We start from the raw sequence: 12,272 nt of genomic DNA on the forward strand, positions 1-12,272 counted from the left end.
GTTTATGCTTGATTTTCTTGGACACCTTTCAACATGGATTAGTGAGGGGATTCGACGGAAAGAATGGGCTTGGATTATACTTTTGTTACCTTGTACCAACTTGGTGGTTAATCTTGTATCCTAGCCCCGTGGGATCACATCTATTCGCTATTAACTTTAGGAGTGGCAATACATGGAAAAACCTGCTTTTGGTTGCATGGTCTATTTTCCCGATACCACATATATCACTCCCCTCGGTGCATTATAACCCTTTTTTACACTTTTACCATCTGGGTCCACATTTCTCCATTAGGCCCACAAGGTGCTAGCCTCCCCCTCCCCTTCTCCACACTTTGGGTCGGGCCTGCAACAATGTCCCAAAGGTTGATGCAGTTAAAAAGAATGTTAAAATTATAAATTGGCCACTTATAACAGGAAAGGTACCACATAATGCCAAAAGACCGCCGCAACATAAAATTTAGCGCACGGGCAAAAGCTAAACCCGAGCTCTACCCCCTATCATTATGGCCATCACCTTGGTTCCTAGGGCCCCTATGTGTGCCCCCTGCATCATTAAGGAACCCATGATTGTCCCAACCCCTGGTGGGCGATGAACTTCCCAACCTTAAGGGGGTATTCACTTCTTTATCATACACAAAGTGGTCTCATCCTAAGGAGCTCCGAGTAGTTAATAGAAAGAAAAACCAATAAAAGGCAAAAGGCATATGAAGAAGGCTGGAAAAACAAAGGTCGGGGTAACTCATATACCATGATTTCTCCCTCCTACATCTATGCACCCAATGTGTTGGCTTCCCTCGTTATAGCTACCCTTGTACCGTGACATGTGGCTTGGAGCCTTCCTTGTTGCCCCACTCCATTCCATCATCATTTCATATGAAACCTGCCATTTGACGGATGCACCATGGATTTGTCACTTCCTTAGAGGTGAAAATACTTAATAGGGTCCCTTATTAACCTCTCTTGTTGAGTTTGCTAACACGTCCACACTCTAAAGCCCATTTGGAAGGGCATTCCACCATGAAGTGTCCACTTCTTCCCATGATTAGCAAGCTTATTTACTCAATTGCACTAATGGATTGTTGTACTGGAAGGTGAGGATATGCATTGGATCTTATACAGGATTACAGGTGGGCATCCATTTGGAGTTGGTCTCCATATATGGTGTTCTAAGCCCTCCACAGGGTCATAATGGTACTTGTAGGGTGAGCATTGAGAGCCATGGACCTCCACTAGAACAAAGCATTGATTTCCATGCCATGGGCTTCTTCAATGCCACATATTGCTTGTTTGTGCCCCAGTCATACAAAGATGATGATGCACTTGGACCATGTTTCCCAGTGGGCCACACATTTGCACCTAACACTTGGCAGTTGATCCAAGGCCCAGATGGGGTTTTGTCTCATCTGAAGAGACAGGGGAGGGAACACGTCATCATTATAGCCCTTATTGATGGAGCATTGACATGTTTGATCTAGTTGCAGAACCATTAAACCATTTCTTGTGCCCATGGGGCACCTTCAAGTACCACAAGATGTTTTGCTTGGAAATCAAGGGGCCATCCCCTTAATCATCATTTTGGAGCCCTCCTCTTTGTCATGGCACATTGCGGACTCATCTAGGCCTTCCAATGACACTTTGCACCATTATTTTATCATTTTGTCGTCATTAGGAAGGCTTTCCTTCCCTTTGTCATGGCACATTGAGGACTCATCTAGGCCTTCCAACGACCCTTTACACCATTATTTTATCATTTTGGCCTCATTAGGAAGGCTTATTTCACACATTTGAGCTATTTGGTGGGCTTGTCACCAAAGTTATTGTTACTTTGCACATTAAAACATTTTTAGGGGCTTCATTAGGCTAATTTGTCCATTCAAACTTGTGAGAGGCACATTTAAACTAAAGGAGAGCCTCATTTTGCAAATCATCATAATTTGGATTGAGAATTTCTCTTGTAAAAGAATTCGGACTTGCAATTGATGGACAAAATTGGATGTTACTAATGCATTTTGATGTTTGAAATTTTCGCTATCTTGTCTTGGAGCTTTTATTTGCAAGTTTGATGGATGGATATACCTGCATTATCTTGCAATTGTTATTTTGATGTTATATTTTACATTGTTACATGTCTAATATATGGAATATATAGTCATGATTTTGTGTGTGCCCTAATTTAATGTGAATTCATGAAAAACACTAAGATTATTGAAGTATTGCATTCATTACTCATAGATGATGTGAATGAATGTTTCTACAGGTTTGTATTGCATATTACATCCTCGAATTCCCATCAATCCTTGCCAAGTGAAGTATAAATACCTACTGTAGATGAGTTGTTGCTTCTTAGGGTTAGCAAAGAGCTGCGTAGGTCTCCTTGATAGAGCGAAGACCTTAAATCAAAGGAAATCTTGACTCCATTTCTCCCAATTGACAAGGCACTAGGTCTCATTCCTAGGTGATCAACCTCAAACCTCTTTCTTTCATGTTTTAAAATTTCTACCCTAACCATAGAAGGTCAACTAGGGCCTAGTGCGAATTGCAAAAGAGAGGTCACCTTGAGGAGCAAGTTGGTATGCTATTGTGTTGTGGTTTCCTCTCATTGCCCTCAAAATTTGAAGCAATTCTCGCGGATAGTTTGAGAGAAATCTCAAGTCCTAGCTCCAATGGCAGTTCTACCCTTAAACTTCTTTGGTTAGCAGCGTTCCAAAGGTCACTTGCTCTTGAAAACTCAAAGGAAGTTAATCATTCTTCGGGGTCTTTCTCATCCTTGTTTGAACTAGATATCTCATCGAAGATCATCCACTAGCCCTAAGCCTCGCTTGGATACTCCTAGGTGTCTATATTGGTTTCTATGCCTTGTGTGTTAATCATCCTACTAAGCCCTTAGAGAGGTCTTGCCTCCTTAAGAAGCCCTAGGTCTAGAAGTATCCCTTGCAGTTGAATAACATCTTCCCCTAGGTCTATGTCTCCTCATAAGCCTTTCCTGGAGAGCCATTAATCATTTTCAAGTATTGACCCATTACTTGAGTCTCTCCTTTGAATGGGGCTTGGAAATCACATCATGCCTTGCCATTGACCCTATCATTCAAGTGATTCCCATTATATCGGGACTCCTCCCATTGGTGAAACTCCATAAAGCGTAGAGGAAACTCACCGAGGTGATAGTGCATCTTTGTCCCATTGTTGTCATTTGGTCTAGAGGTTGTCCCTTGGACACCCCCTCCTAAGGCCTCTGCTAGATTGTGTGGCAACAGGCACGTATTGTGGGGGTGTGCATGTGATGTGCAGTAAGAAAGCATATAAATTTAAACATAACTTTTGATGTATATGTCAAAACACTAATTGAGTGCTACTACCTAAGAACCATGCTAGAAGGATAAAACATCAAGCAAGCGAATAATAATAACATTATTGTTTTGGAAAACAACATAACTCACTCATTCGTTGTGCTCTTGCCTAAGGTATCTTCTCCATTTGACCCTCCCAGACACTACAGTGGTAATGAGTCACTAGACAAAGTACTATTATATATGAGATCACAAATATACCGCAGGAGCTTAAATAAAAAATATACAGAGTGATAAATTAACCATGCACATAACTACCCTCCCGTCACGAATATTATAGTAGCGAAATTATGAACAATAACCCCTGAACATCTGAACCCTAGTAAAAGTTTTTCATTTCTTTCATATCAATGTTCTAGGGAAAAAATCTTTAATCTAACACCCATGAATAAGATCATTCTACCTTGAAGCCATCACAAAATGATAAATCATAGTGCAAACAACAAAACGTTTCAGTGTATTACAGGCCTATATTATTTTGAAGGAGAAAATTATGCCTCACCCATCAAGCGTGCGGTGTTTGTAGAATGTCTTGTGCAGCTTCACCACTTGACCTTTGTAGACTGTAAAATTGCAATTGTTCACTATATAAAGAAGGTCAATATATGTGATTAAAAGTGCAGAGATAAAACAGATAATAAATTTAATTGTAAACAAATGGAGCCACAAATTACCAAAATATACTTTTAACTGAAGTGCACTACATATAGCTATGTTGAGTCACCTTCATTTATCAACAATAACCCCAATTTTCTCTGTCTGCTTCCTTTGTTTCCTTTTCCAAGTCTAACAAACGAAACCAGGGCCAAACTACAAAAAACATGAAAAAAAACAAAGCAAAGAAATGAAAGCAACACATCCAACAAATGAAGCCAAGACCAAACTACAAAATCTGACATAAAAACCAAAGAAAAACAAAGGAAAATGAGTACAACACAAAGCGTGCTCCAACTCAACTCAAAAAAACATCCAAAAAAGAACAAAGAAAGAATTTCAAACATCCCTTCTGCACATCATATCTCCTCCAATGTGCTCTCCTGTGTTCAGAGGAAAAAACATGGGTTGAATAAGGTTAAAATACACACAAATAGTAATGTTAAGTATATTTCAAAATAAATAATTATTCATAATACGAAACACAACTCCCCTAGAGTTTGTTTTATAATTATGGACACTCTCTTTTATATTCCACTTGCTCGTGCTCATTAGAACGATCCATCTACAACAGGTACAAAATAAGATATTAGAATTATTATATAAATTAAACTAGAGAGTCAAACGCAATAATTAATCATAATAACAAGCACACCTTTCTTTGAGATTGTTATATAGAAGGGGGGAGTCCATTTTGTATTTCATGTATTCATGTTCACTGGAAGAAGTCATCTGCAATAGATACAAAAAAAAGTTTTTGATTTCTAATAAATGTTTAACAAGAGATTTTCAAGGAATGAAATTGTCACGTAACCTAGTTCAAGTCTAGCTATATTCCCCACCTTATCTCAAAAAGATATAAATTTTCTAAACTAGATGTACTTCTATTAGGAATAATACAAACACTGTTTTCATAAGAAGTAATTTTTTCAAAAAAGGAAAAACATATTGAACACCCCAAATACTAGGTTCCGCAAGGCGGTAGTGTTGTGTGTTAGCATGATGGTTGATTGTTTGAAGGGTACCTTGAAGCCATGACAAAAGAATCAATTGTTGCGCAAACAACAAATATTTTGGTGCATTAAAGCACAATAATTATTATGTAGGAAAAAATATGGCTTACCTATTGTTTGTGTTGTGTTTGTAGCATGTCTATGGTATCTTCGCCACTTGACCTTCATAAACTTTACAACTGTTGCCATTCACTACACAAAGTAGATCAATATAGTTAAGTATGATACCACATATAAAACATATAATAAATTGAAAAGCAAGCAAATGGGGTCATGAATGAGCAAAAGATAATTGCTAATGAAGTGCATTGTGTATCATTAAGGTGATTCACCTTCATTTATGAATAATAACCTCTATCTCATATCTTTCATTCTCTCCCTGCAAACGAAACCAGGACCAAACTACAAGAAATGAAAAAACGAGTACAACACAAAGCATTCCCATTCTCAAACTCAACAAAAACAAAACATGTAGACAACAACAAACAAAAAATTGCAAACTCTCCACTTGTGCACTATCTCTACTCCAGTGTCCTCTCCTCCTCTGATAAAATAAAATAAAATAAAAATAAATAAATGGATGAACAAGATTAAAATACAAACACATATAGTAATGATAAGCATATTTCAAAACCAATAATTATTCATAATAGGAAACATACCTCCTCTAGAGTTTGTTACATAACGATAGACACTCCATTTTGTATTCCAATTACTCATGCTCACCAGAACAAGCCATCTACAACAAATACATAATAAGGTACTACAATAATTATATAAGTTAAACTAGAGAGCTGAATGTAATAATCAACCATAATATGAAACATCCCTGTCTTTGAGTTTCGTTATATATAGGGGGATAATCCATATTTTATTTCAAGTATTTGTGCGCACCAGAATCAACCATCTACAATAGATACACAATAATTAGAATTCTAATAAAAGTTAAACTAGAGAGTTGAAAGCATGAACGTGTTATCCAAATTAATTCCACTACATTTATATTCCATGTTATATCTTAAAATAGATAAATTTTCTAAACTAGATGTAATTCTACTAGGAATAATGCGATCAATGCTACCATAAGAGAAATAATTCTTTTTGTAAGAGGGATCTAAGCATATTTAAACATATTCAACAACCAAATTCATAGGTGCCACAAGGCAATACCGTTGTCTAGTAGCTAGCAGCCCCTTGCAGCCACCAGATAGCTCGATGTCTGAAAATTCTCTGTCACCTAAACCAACCATTATGTGTCATCGCCCATCTATTATGATCGTATGTTTGAAGGTGGGCCATCCAACCTATAAGGTATGGCTCTTCATTATGTAATTGGGTGTTTATGCTTGATTTTCTTGGACACATTTCAACATGGATTAGTGGGACGATTCGGCGGAAAGAATGGGCTTGGATTATACTCTTGTTCCCTTGTCCCAACTTGGTGGTTAATCTTGTATCCTAGACCTGTGGGATCACCTATATTGGCTATTACCTTTCGGAGTGGCACTACATGGGAAACCCTGCTTTTGTTTGTGTGGTTTGTTTTCCCAATACCACATATATCACTCCCCTCGATGCATTATAACCCCTTTTTACACTCTTCCCATCTAGGTCCACATTTCTCCATTGGCCCACAAGGTGCTAGCCTCCCCCCTCTTGTCCACACTTTGGGTCGGGCCTGAAACGATGTCCCGAATGTTGACACGGCTAAAAAGAATGTTAAAAGTATATATTGGCCACTTATAAAAGGAAATGCACCACAAAATGCAAAAAATCACCGCGACATAAATTTTAGTGCGTGGGCAAAAGATAAACATGAGCTCTACCCACTATCATTATGGCCATCACCTTGGTTCCTAAGGCCCCCATCTGTGCCCCCTGCATCATTAAGGAGACCATGATTAACGCAACCCCTGGTGGGCGATGAACTTCCCAAGCTTAAGGGGGTATTCACTTCTTTATCATACACAAAGTGGTCTCATCCCAGGGAGCTCCGAGCAGTTAATAGAAAGTAAAACCAATAAAAGGCAAAAGGCATATCAAGAAGGGTGGAAAAACAAAGGTCGAGGTAGCTCATATACGATGATTTCTCCCTCCTACATTTATGCACCCAATGTGTAGGCTTCCCTCGTTATAGCTACACCTGCCATTTGACGGATGCACCATGGAGTTGTTACTTCCTTAGAGGTGAAACTACTTAATAGGGTCCCTTATTAACCTCTCTTGTTGAGTTTGCTAACACGTCTACACTCTAAAGCCCATTTGGAAGGGCATGCCACCATGAAGTGTCCACTTTTGCCCTTGATTAACAAACTTATTTACTCAATTTCACTATTGTGAGGATATGCATTGGATCTTATATAGGATTGCAGGTGGGCATCCATTTGGAGTTGGTCTCCCTATATGGTGTACTAAGCCCTCCACGGAGTCATAATGTCACTTGTAGGGTGAGCATTGAGAGCCATGGGCATCCACTAGAACAAAGCATTGATTTCCATGCCATGGGCTTCTTCAGTGCCACACATTGCTTCTTCCTTCCCCAGTCATACAGAAATGATGATAAACTTGGACCATGTTGCCCAGTCGGCCACACATTTGCACCTAACCCTTGGCAGTTGATCCAAGGCCCAGATGAGGTTTTGTCTCATTTGAAGAGACAGGGGAGGGCACATGCCATCATTATACCCCTTATTGATGTAGCAATGACATGTTTGATCCAATTGGAGACCCATGAGACCATTTCTTGTGCCCAAGAGGCACCTTCGAGTACCACAAGATGTTTTGCTTGGAAATCAAGGGGTCATTCCCTTAATCATCATTTTGGAGCCCTTTTAGTCATCGCACATTGAGGACTCATCTAGACCTTCCAACGACAATTTGCACCATTATTTTATCATTTTGTCCTCATTAGGAAAGATTTCCTCCTCTTTGTCATGGCACATTGAGGACTCATCTAGGCCTTCCAACGACCCTTTGCACGATTATTTTATCATTTTGGCCTCATTAGGAAGGCTTATTTCACACATTTGAGCTATTTGGTGGGCTTGTCACCAAAGCTATTGTTACTTTGCACATCAAAACATTTTTAAGGGCTTCATTAGGCTAATTAGTCCATTCAAACTTGTGAGAGGCTCATATAAATTAAAGGAGAGCCTCATTTTGCAAATCATCATAATTTGGATTGAAATTTTCTCTTGCAAAAGAATTCGGATATACTTGCACGTTTGATGGATGGATCAAGTGTTATTTTGATCTTATATTTTACATTGTTACGCGTCTAATATATGGAATATATAGTCATGATCTCCTATGTGCCCTAATTTAATGCGAATTCATGAAAAACGATAAGATTATTGAAGTATTGCATGCATTACTCATAGATGATGTGAATGAATGTCCCTAGAGGCTTGTATTGCATAAGTATAAATACCTATTGTAGCCGAGTTGTTGCTTCTTTGGTTTAACAAAGAGCTGTGTAGGTCTCCTTGATAGAGCGAAGACCTTAAATCAAAGGAAATCTTGACTCCATTTCTCCCAGTTGACAAGGCACTGGGTCTCATTCCTAGGTGATCAACCTCAAACCTCTTTCTTTCACCTTTTCAAATTTTTGCCCTAATCATAGAAGGTCAACTAGGGCCTAGTGCGAACTGCATAAGAGAGGTCACCTTGAGGAGCAAGTTGGTAGGCTATTGCGTCGTGGTTTCCTCTCGTTGCCCTCAAAATTTAAGGAAATTCTCGCAGCTAGTTTGAGAGAAATCTCAAGTCCTAGCTCCAATGGCAATTCTACCCTTAAACTTCTTCGATTAGTGGCGTTCCAAAGGTCACTTGCTCTAGAAAACTCAAAGGAAGTTAATCATTCTTTGAGCCTTTCTCATCCTTGCTTGAAATAGATATCTCATCGAAGATCATCAACTAGCCCTAGGCCTCGCTTGGATTCTTCTAGGTTTCTATATTGGTTTCTAAGCTTTGTGTGTTGCGTCCTTAGGAAGCCTTAGGTCTAGGAGTATCCCTTGCAATTGAATAACATCTTCCCCTAGGTCTAGGTCTCCACATAAGCCTTTCATGGAGATCCATTAATATTTTTCAAGCATTGAACCATTGTTTGAGTCTCTCCTTTGAATGGGGCTTGGAAATCACATCATACCTTGCCATTGACCCATCATTCAAGTGATTTCCTTTATATTGGGACTCCTCCCATTGGTGAAAGTCCATAAAGCGTAGGGGATACTGACTGAGGTGACAGTGGGTCTTTATCCCATTGTTGTCAATTGGTCTAGAGGTTGTCCCTTGGACACCACTCCTAGGGCTTCTTCTAGATTGTGTGGCAACAGGCACATATTGTGGGGTTGTGCATGTGATGTGCAGTAAGAAAGCATATAAATTTAAAAATAACTTTTGATGTATATGTCAAAACACTAATTGAGCACTACTACCTAAGAACCATGCTAGAACGATAAAACATCAAGCAAGCGAATAATAATAACATTATTGTGTTGGAAAACAACATAACTCACTTAGTCGTTCTGCTCTTACCTAAGGTATCTTCTCCATTTGACCCTCCCAGACACTACAGTTGTAATCAGTCACTAGACAAAGTACTATTTTATATGAGATCACAAATATACCACATGAACTTAAATAACAAAGACAATAAGCGATAAATTAACCATGCACATACCTACCCTCCCATCACGAATATTATAGTAGCGACAATGATGAATAATAACCCTGAACATATGATCCCTAGTATAACTTTTTCATCTCTTTCATATCAATGTTCTAGGGAAAAATCTTGAATCTGACACCCATGAATAAGATCATGCTACCTTGAAACCATGACAAAATGATAAATCATAGTGCAAACAACAAACATTTCAGTGTATTGCAAGCCAATAGTATTTTGTAGGAGAAAAGTATGCCTCACCCATCAAGTGTGCCATGTTTGTAGAATGTCTAGTGCATCTTCACCACTTGACCTTTGTAGACTGTAAAATTGCAATTGTTCACTATATAAAGAAGATCAATACGTGATTAAAAGTGCAAAGATAAAACAGATAATAAATTTAATTGCAAACAAATGCAGCTACAAATTAGCAAAATATACTTTAACTGAAGTGCACTACATATAGCTATGGTGACTCACCTTCATTTATGAACAATAACCTCAAATTTTTCTTTCTGCTTCCTTTGTTTCCTTTTCCACATCTAACAAACAAAACCAAGGCAAAACTACAAAAAACATACAAAAAAAAAGACAAAGCAAAGGAAAGCAAGTAAAAAACATCCAACAACTGAAGCCAAGACCAAACTACAAAAACCGAGAAAACAAACCAAAGAAAAACAAAGGAAATGAGTACAACACAAAGCATGGCCATGCTCAAACTCAACTCAACAAAACATCCAGAAAAGAACAAAGAAAGAATTGCAAACATCCCTTCTGCACATCATATCTCCTCCAATGTGCTCTCCTGTGTTCAAAGAAAAAAACATGGGTTGAATAAGGTTAAAATACACACAAATAGTAACGGTAAGTATATTTCAAAATAAATAATTATTCATAATAGGAAACAAAACTCCCCTAGAGTTTGTTTCATAATGATGGGCACTCTCTTTTGTATTCCATTTGCACGTGCTCATTAGAACAAGCCATCTACAATAGGTACAAAATAAGATATTATAATTGTTATTTAAATTAAACTAGAGAGTCAAACGCAATAATTAATCGTAATAACAAGCACACCTTTCTTTGAGATTGTTATATAGAAGTGGAGAGTCCATTTTGTATTTCATCTATACATGCTCACTGGAAGAAGCCATCTGCAATACATACACAAAAAAGTATTCGATTTCTAATAAATGTTTAACTAGAGATTTTGAAGGAATGAAATTATCATGTAACCTAGTTCAAGTCTAGTTATATTCCCCACCTTATCTCAAAAAGATATAAATTTTCTAAACTAGGTGTACTTCTACTAGGAATAATACAAACAATGTTTTCATAAGAAGTAAGTTTTTTAGAAAAGGAATCTACGCATATATAAACATATTGAACACCCTGTTGTCGCGCAAACTGGCACGACAACGCTCAGACCGGGGGCTGTCACTCTGATCCCCGATCCCTCCGTTTAAGCCTGTCTCCCGCGGCTAAGGGGGGTAGACCCTGTGAGATGATGAGACCAACTGTCGACCAGTTGGTTGGGAGACACGAGATACGATATGAAAAAGCACTTGATTGATTTGTTTAATTTAGCAGACCAGTGCCTTAAGAGATTGTGGTTAAAACGATTACTTGTTAAATGATATAAAAAAGATATGGACCATGAACAGCAATCATCTATCATCAGCGAAATCACAATGCTCTTAGAATGACCAAAACGATATCCAGCAACTGAAAATTTTAACAGATAAATGCCTTAAAATACCACGAGAATTATAAACCATTAACCAGATATCAATTTCGCATCTCGGCTTGAAAACTTAGATCCCAGCATGAAAGATATACATAAAAACCGCTGAGACTGGCAAAAATAATTTCCCACAAAATTTTTATTTTTTTTTTAAATCTTTTTCAATTTTTTTTTTTATTTTTTATTTTTTTTTTTTCTGGAAATTAAAAATCTAAAAAGGTTAAAATTTTAAAACTAAATTCTAATCATTTAAAAATAAAACCTAAAATATATATATATTTTTTTTATTTTTTATATATTTTTTAATTCAAAAATCAAAAATAAAACAAAAAAAAATTAAAATCTAATTAAAACTAAATCTAAAAAAAAATCTAAAATCTAAAACTAAATAAAAAAAAAAATTTATTTGTTATTTCCTTTTTATAAATAAAGATCTAATCTAGAAGAAACTAAATATTAAAATCTAAAATCAACAGAACCTAACTCTAAACTCTATCTAACATAAATCTAAAGCCAAAAATAAAAATAAAAAAAACTAATCTAAAACTTTAACTTAAATCTAAAACATAAATCTAAGAACCAAATATTAAAATCTAAATCAAAACTATGAAAAATCAAAATCTACAAAATGTAAAATTAGTAATCTAACTCTTGATATATACAACAACAAAAAAAACTAACGTAAATGTTTTCCTTTATTTTTATTTTTATTTTTGTTTGATTGAAATCTAACTAAACGAAACTATTAGAAAAAAAGAATTAAAATTAAAAGAACGCAGATATATACATGACCACAAATAAAATCGATTTACCTGAACGTTTTTTTTTTACGCATGCCCACAGAACCTCGG

At 36.9% G+C, this 12,272-nt stretch overlaps 1 long non-coding RNA gene across 1 annotated transcript; it reads right to left on the reverse strand.

Moving 5' to 3' along the window:
- Window positions 1-4,653: 4,653 nt before the first annotated feature.
- LOC149200260 (uncharacterized) lies at window positions 4,654-10,024 on the reverse strand. The gene is made up of 5 exons (XR_016253347.1): window positions 9,939-10,024; window positions 5,677-5,753; window positions 5,347-5,558; window positions 5,125-5,206; window positions 4,654-4,733 (listed from the first exon to the last, which is right to left on the reverse strand). It is a non-coding gene; the product is annotated as an uncharacterized LOC149200260 (long non-coding RNA).
- Between the last annotated feature and the right edge of the window lie 2,248 nt (window positions 10,025-12,272).

The sequence above is a fragment of the Pinus tabuliformis genome, chromosome 2_1, assembly GCF_031772625.1.
Source record: "Pinus tabuliformis cultivar Carrire ecotype Pingquan chromosome 2_1, CPIR1, whole genome shotgun sequence".
Lineage (NCBI taxonomy): Eukaryota > Viridiplantae > Streptophyta > Pinopsida > Pinales > Pinaceae > Pinus > Pinus tabuliformis.